Source organism: Pseudophryne corroboree, unplaced genomic scaffold, assembly GCF_028390025.1.
Source record: "Pseudophryne corroboree isolate aPseCor3 unplaced genomic scaffold, aPseCor3.hap2 scaffold_1131, whole genome shotgun sequence".
In the NCBI taxonomy this organism is placed as follows: Eukaryota; Metazoa; Chordata; class Amphibia; order Anura; family Myobatrachidae; genus Pseudophryne; species Pseudophryne corroboree.
Genome location: NW_026967757.1, coordinates 141,545 through 154,437, shown reverse-complemented (window position 1 = coordinate 154,437; position 12,893 = coordinate 141,545).

Here is a 12,893-nt window from a genome sequence, read left to right as displayed (position 1 = left end):
TTTTAGGATATTTTCCAGCCTCTCAGCTGGCTCCTTGAGGGCGGCCCTATCTGGAGATGGTACCTCCACTTGTTTTGATAAGCGTGTGAGCGCCTTATCCACCCTAAAGGGTGTTTCTGGCGGGAAAAGGTATACCGCCAATTCACACACTTCATTTAATTTATCTGATTCAGGAAAAACTACAGGTAGTTTTTTCACACCCCACATAATACCCTTCTTTGTGGTACTTGTAGTATCAGAAATATGTAACACCTCCTTCATTGCCCTTAACATGTAACGTGTGGCCCTAAAGGAAAATACGTTTGTTTCTTCACCGTCGACACTGGAGTCAGTGTCCGTGTCGACCGACTGAGGTAAATGAGCGTTTTACAGCCCCTGACGGTGTTTGAGACGCCTGGACAGGTACTAATTTGTTTGCCGGCCGTCTCATGTCGTCAACCGACCTTGCAGCGTGTTGACATTATCACGTAATTCCTTAATTAAGCCATCCATTCCGGTGTCGACTCCCTAGAGAGTGACATCACCATTTCAGGCAATTGCTCCGCCTCCTCACCAACATCGTCCTCATACATGTCGACACACACGTACCGACACACAGCACACACACAGGGAATGCTCTGATAGAGGACAGGACCCCACTAGCCCTTTGGGGAGACAGAGGGAGAGTTTGCCAGCACACACCAAAAACACTATAATTATACAGGGACAACCTTTATATAAGTGTTTTTCCCTTATAGCATTTTAATATATATATACATATCGCCAAATAAGTGCCCCCCCTCTCTGTTTTAACCCTGTTTCTGTAGTGCAGTGCAGGGGAGAGCCTGGGAGCCTTCCCACCAGCAGTTCTGTGAGGGAAAATGGCGCTGTGTGCTGAGGAGAATAGGCCCCGCCCCCTTTTCGGCGGGCTTCTTCTCCCGTTTTTCTGAGACCTGGCAGGGGTTAAATACATCCATATAGCCCCCAGGGGCTATTTGTGATGTATTTTTAGCCAGAATAAGGTACTATCATTGCTGCCCAGGGCGCCCCCCCCCCAGCGCCCTGCACCCTCAGTGACCGCTGCTATGAAGTGTGCTGACAACAATGGCGCACAGCTGCAGTGCTGTGCGCTACCTTATGAAGACTGAAGAGTCTTCTGCCGCCGGTTTCTGGACCTCTTCACTTTTCGGCATCTGCAAGGGGGTCGGCGGCGCGGCTCCGGGACGAACCCCAGGGTGAGACCTGTGTTCCGACTCCCTCTGGAGCTAATGGTGTCCAGTAGCCTAAGAAGCCAATCCATCCTGCACGCAGGTGAGTTCACTTCTCTCCCCTAAGTCCCTCGTAGCAGTGAGCCTGTTGCCAGCAGGACTCACTGAAAATAAAAAACCTAACAAAACTTTTACTCTAAGCAGCTCTTTAGGAGAGCCACCTAGATTGCACCCTTCTCGGCCGGGCACAAAATCTTAACTGAGGCTTGGAGGAGGGTCATAGGGGGAGGAGCCAGTGCACACCACCTGATCCTAAAGCTTTTACTTTTGTGCCCTGTCTCCTGCGGAGCCGCTATTCCCCATGGTCCTGATGGAGTCCCCAGCATCCACTTAGGACGTTAGAGAAAAGATGTTTTGCACATCACAGAGGAACCCCCTGTCCCTGACAAGAGGGTACATATGTACAAGGGAAAGAAGCCTGAGGTAACCTTTGAGGGGGTCACACGAGCTGAACGAGTTATGTGAAAAAGCTTGGGAATCTCCAGATAAAAGACTGCAGATTTCCAAAAGGATTCTTATGGCGTATCCTTTTCCATCAACGGATAGGTTACGATGGAAATCCTCCCCTAGGATGGACAAAGCATTAACACGCACAGCTACAGTTGGAAAATCAAATTTTTACCTTATGTTCCCTCACAGCATAAGAAAGCTCCGCATTATCAAATGCAGTCCTTTCGGTCACAAAGAAACAAGAAAGTGCGAGGTGCGTCCTTTCTTGCCAGAGGTAGGGGCAGAGGAATAAAGCTGCACAACACAGCTAGTTCCCAGGAACAGAAGTCCTCCCCGGCCTCTACAAAATCTACCTCATGACGCTGGGGCTCCACTGGCAGAGTCCGGCCCATGTGATGTCATGCAGCTGCTCTGACCACACCTCCTGTTTCTCCGTTGCCGACCCCATTTTGAAACCGTGCCCCCGCACCGCTCCATCTCCGACTTGGAAATGAAGTGTTGTTGACCCCCCCCTTCACCGATTCACCGGGGTGCCGCAGAAAATGCAGGCGGATGCGTATGCTCTTAGCAGTTTTTGCAGTTGGATTGCGATCCAACCTGAATCAGGCCCCATTACCTATCACAATGCACTGCGGGTAGTACAAAATGGGGTTAATACAGGAGAAAAACCCCCAGAGCTGTGCTCCTTAACTGTCCCTGGTGGCTAGTGGAGCGGCTGCCCAGTAATCAGTGTCCACGCCAGTGCGCACACGGCCCGCCCCCATCAGCGGCCTCGTGATCCCGGAGGGTGGTGTGTGTGTGACTGACCTTAGGAAGAAACCGGAGCCTCCGCTGCAGTGACCCAGCAACCGGGGCACGGGAGTATACTGCGCCACTGGGAGTGATGGAGCTGCAGTAAAGAAGTCTATTAGACCAAGCCTGCTGCAGCCCTTGTAGATTCTTATAAAAAAAGTTCTTCTTTTCTTGCCAAAATTAATAGCTAAGAATAGGCTGCCTGAGGCAGCCCCCTGTTAAGTGGCCTGTTACTGAAGGCACCAACTACAAACTGAGCTCCCTGTTCATGGAAGCGAGGTTATAGAGGAGGGGGCGCTGAGCATCTTGGGAACAGTCAAAAGCTTTGAGCCTGTTGGTGCCTCAGATCAAGATCCTACTCTACACCCCAATGTGAATCCTTGTGGAGTCCAGTGTACCCCACAGAAGAAATTAATGTGTCACACCCATTGGCAGTAACATTAGAATAGCTGCTGATGGGCACAATTGAGAAAGGAAGGGGGGAAAACATTTGAATCCAGCACATATATGTAATTTGAATATGTAATTTGTACCTTCCTACTTTAAAATGTAATGGATGAACCTCACCCTGTGAGAACTATCTTCATGATCAAGAGATCTCATATGCAAGATAAGTATGTGTTGGGATAGGGCTGTGGAGGGCGGCTGCTCGGGCACACCCCTGTCAAGTTAAGGAGATTCAACTGAGGCAGCACAAGGGAACTCTCATCTGGGGACAACAACTGCAGGGAGAACACATTTTCAGACGAATGTGGGAGGGCAGAAGGCTGCCTAATACTGAAGCACCCCCAAACAACAAACCAAATGCATCAACTAGTGCAAGCATTCCTGGGGGAAGGCCTGCAGCAGATGGATTTGCATATGGTGATGTCATCCAAGCAGTGGGCATAGTTGGCTGCAACCCTCGTCTGCATATGAAAAGAGAAAAGGGTCACGCAGGGCATGGCGGCCTTTGTGGGGTTGCGCTTGGATGACACCTAAATCGCTTTATACACCCCCACCCCCCATCAGTGTGGGCTCATGTTGGCCATGCCCCAGCCCCTGAAGCATTCAAGCTGATTTCTTGCAGCAGCTGGACCCAGTAACAGCTCCAGAGTTGCTCTACAAGACAAGTAAAAGGGTGTGAGCCCTGCAGCACCACCTGTAGTTTGCATACACACATATATAGGACAGCATCTCTTATATGCCCCAGGGTCAATAAAATAGTATCCTTATCTATGGTATCCATCCCCTCAGATAAGGTAACCGTCCATGCCGCTACAGCACTACACACCCAGGCCGACGCAATTGCCGGTCTGAGTAAGGTACCTGAATGTGTATAAATGGACTTCAGGGTAATCTCCTGTTTGCGGTCAGCAGACTCTTTGAGGGTAGCCGTATACTGGGACGGGAGGGCTACCTTCTTGGATAAGCGTGTTAATGCTTTGTCTACCCTAGGGGAGGATTCCCATCGTAACCTATCCATTGATGGGAAAGGATACGCCATAAGAATCCTTTTGGAAATCTGCAGTCTTTTATCTGGAGATTCCCAAGCTTTTTCACATAACTCGTTCAGCTCATGTGACCCCCTCAAAGGTTACCTCAGGCTTTTTTCCCTTGTACATATGTACCCTCTTGTCAGGGACAGGGGGTTCCTCTCTGATGTGCAAAACATCTTTTATTGCCATAATCATATATCGAATGGATTTTGCCAATTTTGGCTGTAACTTTGCATCATCGTAATCGACACTGGAGTCAGAATCCATGTCGGTATCTGTGTCAACAATCTGGGATAGTGGGCGCTTATGAGACCCTGACAGTCCCTGCAACATAGGATCAGGCATGGGTTGAGACCCTGACTGTCCCAAAGCTTCAGCCTTGTCTAATCTTTTGTGCAATGAGTTTACACTAGCATTTAAAACATTCCACATATCCATCCAATCAGCTGTCGGTGGAGACACCACATTCATTTGCTCCTGCTCCTCTCTAATATAGCCTTCTTCCTCAGACATGTCGACACACGTGTACCGACACACCACAAACACAGGGAATGCTTTTTCTGAAGACCGTTTCCCCACAAGGCCCTTTTGGAGAGACAGAGAGAGAGTATGCCAGCACACACCCCAGCGCTATATAACCCAGGAATACACAGTAACTTAATGTTTGCCTAGTACTGCTGTATGTAATTTGCGCCGAATTATGTGCCCCCCCCCCCTCTTTTCAACTCTCTTGTCTACTATGGTATAAGCAGGGGAGAGTCCGGGGAGCTTCCTCTCAGCGGTGCTGTGAAGAAAAAATGGCGCTGGTGAGTGCTGAGGGAGAAGCCCCGCACCCTCGGCGGCGGGCTTCTGTCCCGCTTAAACTGTAAAATTGGTGGGGGCTCATACATATATACAGTGCCCAGCTGTATATGTGTTATAGTTTTGCCAAAAAGAGGTTTATATTGCTGCCCAGGTGCCCCCCCCCCCCCCCCCCTGCACCCTTACAGTGACTGGAGTGTGTGAGGTGTATGGGAGCAATGGCGCACAGCTGCAGTGCTGTGCGTTACTTCAGTGAAGATCATGAAGTCTTCTGCCACCTCTGAAGTCTTCTTTTCTTCTCATACTCACCCGGCTTCTATCTTCCGGCTCTGCAAGGGGGACGGAGGCGCGGCTCTGGGACGGACGGCGATGGAGAGATCCTGCGTACCAATCCCTCTGGAGCTAATGGTGTCCATAAGCCTAAGAAGCAGGACCTTGCAACTCGGAGAGTAGGGCTGCTTCTCTCCCCTCAGTCCCTCGATGAGGGAGTCTGTTGCCAGCAGTGCTCCCTGAAAATTAAAAACCTAACAAAATACTTTCTGTCAGAAAGCTCAGGAGAGCTCCTGAAAAGCACCCAGTCTCCACTGGGCACAGTATCAAACTGAGGTCTGGAGGAGGGGCATAGAGGGAGGAGCCAGTGTACACCCAGAACTAAAGTCTTTCTTAAAGTACCCATGTCTCCTGCGGAGCCTGTCTATCCCCATGGTCCTTACGGAGTCCCCAGCATCCTCTAGGACGTTAGAGAAAATAGGATTTTAATACCTACCGGTAAATCCTTTTCTCTTAGTCCGTAGAGGATGCTGGGCACCCGTCCCAGTGCGTACTGTGTCTGCAGTTATTAAATGGCCCTTAACTCCAGAATATTTATGTGGAGATAACTTTCCTGACTTGACCATCTTCCTTGGATGTTTTCCCCCTGTGTGACTGCTCCCCAGCCTCGGAGGGTTGCATCCGTGGTCCCTAGGATCCAGTCCTGGATCCCGAACCATCGCCCCTCTAGGAGGTGAGAACTGTGCAGCCACCAATGGAGTGAGATTCTGGTCTTGGAAGACAGGATTATCCTCCGGTGCATGTGTAGGTGGGATCCGGACCACTTGTCCAACAGGTCCCACTGGAACACTCTGGCATGGAACCTGCCAAACTGAATGGCCTCGTAGGCCGCAACCATCTTCCCCAGCAACAGAATGCATTGATGGATTAACACTCTTGCTGGTTTTAGAATTTGTTTGACCAGACTCTGGATCTCCATAGCCTTTCCACTGGAAGAAAGCCTCTTCTGTGTCCAGTATGACTCCCAAAAACAACAACCGCGTCATTGGGACCAACTGCGATTTTGGCAAGTTTAGGAGCCAACCATGTTGTTGAAGAACTGTCAGGGAGAGTAGATGTTTTGCACCAACTGGTCCCTGGATCTCGCCTTTATCAGGAGATCATCCAAGTACTGGATAATTGTGACTCCTTGCTTGCGAAGGAGAACCATCATTTTCGCCATCACCCTGGTGAAAATCCTCGGAGCCGTGGACAGACCAAACGGCAACGTCTGAAATTGGTAATGACAATCCTGAATTGCAAACCTCAGGTAGCTTTATGCAGTGGCTAAACGGGAACATGTAATTAGGCATCCTTATGTCTACCAAAACCATGAAATCTCCTTCCTCCGGACTGGAGATCCCTACCCTGAGAGATTCCATCTTGAAATTGAATTTCTTTAGGTAGAAATTGAGGGATTTCAGATTTCAGATTGGTCTGACTGAGCCGTCCGGCATCGGGACCACGAAGAGGCTTGAATAAAAGCCTTCTCCCTGCTGACTAAGGCCGATTTGAACAATCGGTGAGGGGGAACGTCTTGAAACCCCAGTTTGTACCCTTGTGACACTATTTGTAAAACCCACGAGTCCAGGTCTAAATTAATCCAGAACTGACTGAAGTGTTTTAGACGTGCCCCCACTGGTGCGGGCTCCTGCAAGAAAGCCCTAGCGTCATGCAGTGGATTTGGCAGAAGCAGAGGACGATCTCTGCTCCTGCGATCTTGAAGAGGCTACAGACCTCTTCCCTCTTTTCCTTCCTCTACCTGCAAAGAAAGGGGAATCTTAACTTCTTGCATATCTATTGGGCCAAAATGACTGCGTTAGACAATGATGCGTCTTCATCCGTTGAGAGGGAACATAGGGCAAGAAGGTTGACTTACCTGCGGGAGCTGCCGAGATCAAATTAACTAGGCCGTCACCAAACAAGGCTTCACCTTCATAGGAAAGAGACTCCCTTTCTTCTTGGAGTCAGCATCAGCATTCCCTTGGTGAATGCACAATGCCCTCCTATCCGAGACTGCCATGAAATTGGCCCGTGAACTCAAGAGTCCTATATCCCTTGCAGTCGTAAGTATGCTGCAGTGTCCTTGATATGATCCAACGTAAGGAGTAATCCCATCTCTCCAAGATATCTATATCGGATGACGAGGTATTCGACCAATTCTTGAATACTACTACTCACCCATGCGCATGTAATGGCAGGTCTAAGTAATGTACCCGTGGTTACATAACTAGAAATAATGTAGCTTCCTGCATACGATCCGCTGGATTTGTGACAGGGCCCCGTGCAGAAGAGGGGGTGACTCCCACTTTATTCTGTCCGCAGCAGGAAATGAATAAACAACCGGAAACCTTTTTGGGATTTAAAACCATCTTGTCGAGCTGGCCCAGACTTTCTCAAACAGAGATGGAGGAACGTTACATCAGCTTTCATTATATATCTATATATACCCCTTTGTCAGGAACAGCAGGGTCCTCAGTGATGTTAATATGTCCTTAATATCCACAATCATGTACTGAATGCTCCTTGCCAATATTGGATCTAATCAGGAAATATTATGGCCGACATAGGAATCAGTATCCGAGTCAGTATCGATGTGTAGTAACATTTTTGCGGGCCTGAGTGAAAAGAAGCATAGCCATGAACATCACATCTTTTCTCTACGTCTGTGTCTGGGACACAGATTTATCCAACCTCACTCTGATATTACTGAAACTTTCACCCAGTCAGTTATTGGTGGTGCCAACAGGGCCACCATCATATGTCTGCATTCCTAATATAGTTTCCTCTTGGGAAAAACATTCAGCCACCGACATGTTGACACACATGTACCAAGTACCCACAGACACATCGGCTTATGGGGGATAGACCTACAGTAAATCTGTCAGAGGGACAGAGAGGATTTTTCAGCTCACAATCCAGCGCCAAAAGTACACAGTCTGGGAAATAATAAACTCTATAGTGATAGACTTGTTACGCTCTATAGATGTGCTGGTGAGGTGAGGAAGAAGCCCCGCCGCTGTAATGGCACGCTTCTGTCCCGCTCAGAAACAAATAATTAATTACGCTGGCGGGGTAAGTACAGTGCCCAGGCACTAATGTCCACTTTTGCCAGCCTTTTGTGAGGAATTTATGCTGCCCAGGGTGCCCCCCTTCCCCACCCACACGCCCTGCACCCTGCAGTGCCTGTGTTTGTGTGGGAGCATGGCGCACAGCATTCCGCTCGCTGCGTGGTACCTCAGAATGCCGTCACTGGAGAAGAAGTCTTCTGTTCTTCTGCTACTCGCCTGTCTTCTGACTTCTGGCTCTGTAAGGGGGTGATGGCAGGCTACGGGAGTGGGCATCTAGGCGTACCTAGCGATCAGCACCCTCAGGAGCTAATGGTGTCCTGTCAGCCAGAAGCAGAGCCATTGAACTCACTAGAATTTGGTCATACTTCTCTCCCCTAAGTTCCACGAAGCAGGGAGACTGTTGCCAGCAGCCTCCCTGAAAATAAGAAAAACTAACATAAGTCTTTTCAGAGAAACTCAGTAGAGCTCCCCTGTAGTGCATCCAGTCTCACTGGGCACAATTCTAAAACTGGAGTCTGGAGGAGGGCAGAGCCGAAACTAGGGAGGGGCTAGGGGGGCATGTGACCCGGGCACGGGATTTGATAGGGCGCTGGGATCAGCAGGGTCTGAAACAGCAGAGAATCTATTGAAGAAAAATGGGATTTGTAGTCATGTGTGCTACTGCTTAGACTTTATGCAGTAGCATAGAGACTACAAATCCCATGAGGCATTGCAGAAAGCTGGCCACGGCTGCTGGAGCTAGGGAGTCAGGGTAACGTCTAGTTTCCCTTCCTAAGCAGCGGCGGCAAGCCCAAAAAAGTATACTGCCCGCCCGCACGAGCTACGAATGTGGTCAGCTACTGACCTTTTTCTGGCCCCACACAGCATTGCATTCAGCCCAACAGCACAGTGATGGATGGAAGCAGGACAGCGAGAGACGGAGGTAAAACACACACACATATTCACTGTGACTGGTGTTAACCCCTGCAGCTCATTCAAACTACTGCTCATTTTCACCACTGTGACAGCTACAGATATACAGATATATACAGATATATATATATATTCCATAGACAAAAAACCTTACGGTTTCACATGTCCCATTAAGGCTTCTTAGACATGATCGAAATTTCAGAAACCTGTTGTAACTCTTCCACTCAAACTCCAAAAAGCAATGAAATTCCGATCATTAAGGCTGACGCCTTAATGGACGTGTTCCTTGCGCAATACAGATATGGTATGCCATCACAGCCTGTGGGTAAGTGCAGATTCAGCACTCTCACAGAGTGAGATTGCTGTCACTCACACAATGGTGGAGCTGCTAATTCACAGATTTGTTTGCTCATTGGAATACACACATGCAGTCTATGAGCAGTCTATGAGCAGTTTTGTGGTGCTCCCATCCCACACAGTGCCCACAACCATCCCATTCGGTCACCACAACAATCCCACCGTGTTACAACAGCTTCTCACTCCATACATCCATCTCACTTAGTATACACATTTAGCTCCCTCAAAATATCTTGGTTAATTGCTAAAACTATAATACCACATCTACTGTCTATGCATCTACACTTGCTTCCCCTATACACCTCCATGCTGCTGTCTTCCCCTATCCCTACTGCTGTGTTCTCCCATCTGTGCTAGTCTGTACTAACTTATCTGCACCATCTGTCTTTCCGCACCTGTGCCTTGTCTGTATCACCGTTTCCTTCTCTCTGTACTGCTCAGTGTTTCCCTCTTCAACGTCACTCTGTCTCCTCCAGTACAGGGCACACTGTCTTCTCTCCCATCTGCACCAGTTTTCTACCCATCCAAGCCAGTGTTTTCAACCCATCTGCACCATTTCCCCCATCTGCACCGCTCTGTCTCCCTTCCCATACTTTGTGCTTAATCTACCCCCTATCCACACCACTCTTACCCCATTCATGTAGCCGACATCCTGAAGGTAAATTTCGTGGGTCCTGCGCTCTTGGCAGGGAAATAACCGCCACAGCCCACCCCCCAGTGGTCCGGAAACGCCTCTGTTGTGCAGACCATGCCCTGCCAATGGCATTCTAACGCTGTTTGCACACCCCCTCCTTCCCCGCAACCCACTCTGCCTATCAATCAGGCAGGGTGATCGCAGCCAGTGAGATGCTGATAGCATCTCACTGGGCTCCTGGGGTACGTACGCGCAGTGCAGCCATTGCACGTGCGCACCTCACAAACTAATTCAGACTGCGATCGCTGCTGCTGCGGTCTGAATTACCCCGTGTTTCTTTGCCCCCCCCCATCAGTGCTGCTTAGTGTTCCCTCTATCCACACACTTCTGTTCCCCCATCCACACCGCTCTCCTCCCTTCAATCAACAACACTCATACCTCATCTGAGCAGCTTTGTCTTCCGCTCAGACCTTCAGTTGCATAGACTGCATGTGTGTATTCCAATGAGCACACAAATCTGTGAATTAGCAGCTCCACCATTGTGTGAGTGACAGCAATCTCACTCTGTGAGAGTGCTGAATCTGCACTTACCCACAGGCTGTGATGGCATACCATATCTGTATTGCGCAAGGAACACGTCTATTAAGGCGTCAGCCTTAATGATCGGAATTTCATTGCTTTTTGGAGTTTGAGTGGAAGAGTTACAACAGGTTTCTGAAATTTCGATCATGTCTAAGAAGCCTTAATGGGACATGTGAAACCGTAAGGTTTTTTGTCTATGGAATTTCATTGCTTTTTTTAAATTTATTTTTTTTATTCAGAAATGTAAAATTTCACTGTAAAAATAAACATTTGATTTTTTAAATGTTTAATGAAAATTTTCGTATAACATCACTGTTCTGTGCAAAATAATTTTATTTACCAAACCGAATTGTTTAAGGTCCGTACACACTTAACGATTTGATGAGCGACGTCGCTCATTTTCCCCCTCCTTAAGCGACGTCGCTCGTTTTATCGTTAAGTGTATATGCCACCAGCGACGAACGATGCGCTGCCCCGCGGGTCGGTAACAATCATCGCTGTCGGTAGGGCATGCATGAAGAATGTGGACTGTCGTCCACGACCTTCATGCAGGGCTGGCGGGGGCGTGACGTCACTGAGTGATATGAGCGGTCATATCGCTCAGTGTGTACAGTCGGCCGCCGGCCGGCCCGAGAGGGGGAAACATTAGACGATGTCGCTCACAGAGCGACATCGTTTAATGTGTATGGGGCTTTAGACTTTGGTCAAAATATTTTGCTGCCTTTGCAGCTGATGCAGGGAGGGGGGTAGGCGGCAGCAGCCTGTAACTGAGGCTGGAGGTAGGCGTGAAATGCATTGCTTGTACGTGTGAGTGCGTGGTGTCAGGTGCTGCGCGTGTATATGTGTGTGTGTCAGGTGCTGCCTGTGTATGTGTGTCAGGTCCTGTGTGTGTGTGTGTGTGTGTGTCAGGTGCTGCGTGTATATATGAGTGTGTCTGATGGTGCGTGTGTATGCGTCAGCTGCCGCACGTGGGTGTGTGTCAGGTGTTGCGGGTGTATATGTGTGTGAGTATCAGGTGCTCCGCGTGTGTACAAGTGTATGTCTGGTGCTGCGCATGAATACGTATGTCTGTGTCAGGTGCTGTGCGTGTACATGAGTGTGCGTCAGGTGCTGCGCGTGTACATGAGTGTGCGTCAGGTTCTCCGTGTGTACATGAGTGTGCATTAGGTGCTGCGCGTGTACATGAGTGTGCGTCAGGTGCTACGCGTGTACATGTGTGTGCGTCAGGTGCTACGCGTGTCTGTGTGAGTAAGGTGCTGCGTGTGTATGTGTGTGTCAGGTGCTGCATGTGTATATTAGTGTCTGATGGTGTGCGTGTATATGTATGTGTCAGGTGCTGCGTGTATATGTATGTGTCAGGTGCTGCGTGTACATGCATGTGTCAGGTGCTGCATGTTTATTTTATTGTGTCTGATGCTATGTGTGTGTGTCAGGTGCCGTATGTGTATATGTGTGTGTGTCAGGTGTTGCGCGTGTATGTGTGTGTCAGGTGCTGCATGTTTATTTTATTGTGTGTGTGTGTGTGTGTCAGGTGCTGCACGTGTATGTGTGTGTGTGTGTGTCAGGTGTTGCGCGTGTATGTGTATGTCAGGTGCCGTTCCCCTTCTTCCCATCCCAGCTCTCTCTGTAGAATACAGCTCTGCACCCAGAGAGAGGGAAAGACCAGGGGGCTGATCATTGCACTGCTCACTTTTTGGTCATGAGTTCGGCCTCCTGTTTCTTCCAGTGCTGTGTTCCTGCAGCCCAGCCCTCCCTGTTGTGCCAGAGAATCAGCCCTTCCTTCCCCTGCCAGAGAGAGAGAGCCCGAGGCAGAGACACTCTTCCCGTAGCTGGCCTACCCCCAGTACTTCAGCACTGGCCATGCGGCAGTCAACAAAGGAGACCAGCAGGGGGTCCTGGCAGCATCAGCTGTGGCCGCAGCTGAATTGGGGAGGCCTGCAGTGTCTGAGGTGGGCAGCACTTCCTCCGCCGCTGTCACCTTCCCCTGCCGGAGAGAAAGCCAGAGACATACCCTTCCTGCAGCTGGGCTACCCCTAGTACCTCAGCGCTGGCCAGGCAGAAGTCTATGGAGGGGACCGGCAGGGGTTTCGGGCCGCAGCAGCAGCGGCCGCAGCCAGATCAGGGAGGCCTGCAGGGTCAGAGCTGGGCAGCACTTCCACCAACACTGTCACCTCTGTGCTGGGCATGTACACCAGTCCGTACGGACGGAGGTGTCCACAACAGGCAGCAGTATAATGAGTCAGACAAACTCATTACACGC